The sequence below is a fragment of the Acanthisitta chloris genome, unplaced genomic scaffold (genome assembly GCF_000695815.1).
Source record: "Acanthisitta chloris isolate BGI_N310 unplaced genomic scaffold, ASM69581v1 scaffold2290, whole genome shotgun sequence".
Classification (NCBI taxonomy): Eukaryota; Metazoa; Chordata; class Aves; order Passeriformes; family Acanthisittidae; genus Acanthisitta; species Acanthisitta chloris.
In genome coordinates, this window is record NW_008649762.1 from 115820 (window position 1) to 117234 (window position 1415).

Sequence of the window (1415 nt, forward strand, 5' to 3'; positions counted from 1 at the left end):
GGGAGCCTCTCCCTTCTGGGGACCAGTTATGTCAGCTCAGCATCCCCAAACCATTCCTTCACACTGACTTAAGGCCAGCTGAAACACCATGTGACAGGGAAGGGGCAGGGAACAGTTAAGAACACATAGTAGCTGTTTCAGCAAACCTAAAAATGCTTTTTCCAGCTACATCTGTCTAAGACCCAGCTTAAGACAGGAGTCACATATCCACCAATTGGCATGTAAATGGTGAGTGATAGCACCAAAAGTTATGCTCATCAGCACCTAATCAATTAAGGCAATTAATATAGCCATAAAAAGCGTAAGGAGATTTTGGGGACATATGCTTCTGTGTTGAGTAAGCAGCAAAACAGCAAAGTTAAGCAATTTGAAAACAGCTGCTTTCAGCTTGAATGTGTACCAGCCCCTCATCCTCTGAAAAAGCAGCTAGGAACCAGGTAGGGAGGGACTAGCAGAACAGGGGACAGGTACCTCTCTGCCTTTAAGGGAGAAACAGAAGCAGTCTAGCAACATCAGGAAGGTGAAGGACAGAGAACAAAGTTCATAACTCTGGAAATGGACCTACAGGATTACCAACTATATTTGAAGGTATTGTCTGAGAGCTGGGGCTGACAGCAATGATGTTGGTTCCTTCCCAAACTATCTGGATGTTTGTCCTTCAGCAAGTACAGTTAGCAGAACAGTTTGGTTTCACCAACATACTTTTCATGTCAACATTTGTGCATGAGATAAAGTACCTACGTTCCAGGACCTCCAAGGTTAAATTTGGGAATTTTGATGGGGGCACAATGGTTACTAGAGAACAAAAGAGTTTTGTTCCTGTCTCAGGGACAGGATGATGTTCTGTGCACGTGTGAGTACATGAAGTTACTTCTCATGAGTTCGTGAAAACTTTTGTCAAGACTGTATCTCAGCATAGGTTTTAATTTTATCATGATCTTTCTGCATAGCTTCTGGGATAAAGAGGCTGTGACAGTCAAGGGACTATACTCACCAGGAGCTTTTTTAGTAATGAATGTTTTACGCAGTATTCAAGAAATTCATTCAACAATGTACTAACCCACTAAACTCTAACATGATTTGGTTTAAGTCTATTTTTTCTTGTTCCAGTCACTGCTTTTTCAATAGAAAAAAGATTTTATCAAAGAACTAAACCTATGTAAGCACTTGTGGGCAGAAACTAAGTCGTGCCCTGGTATACAAATCTGAGAATATCTGATTGTTTAAAGCTATGTTTTTCTTGTGAAACTCTTAAAATAATTACAGCAGTTGTAGTAATATTTAGCTTATGTTAAAAAAAAATTCATGTGTTTGCTACCAAGCTTTAGACATCATCTTACTGTCTAAGGAGAAAATAAGCTTCTCAATTAAGCTGCTGAAGAGAATAGAAGTTTGACATCTGTTCCTTTCCTGCT

General features: G+C 39.9%; 1 protein-coding gene across 1 annotated transcript in view; it reads right to left on the reverse strand.

The window, feature by feature from the left end:
* The window catches only part of RRAS2 (related RAS viral (r-ras) oncogene homolog 2), a gene marked incomplete at its 5' end in the record, with an annotated part of 13227 nt that overhangs the window by 7946 nt on the left and 3866 nt on the right, over nucleotides 1–1415 (reverse strand). The window lies entirely within an intron of this gene.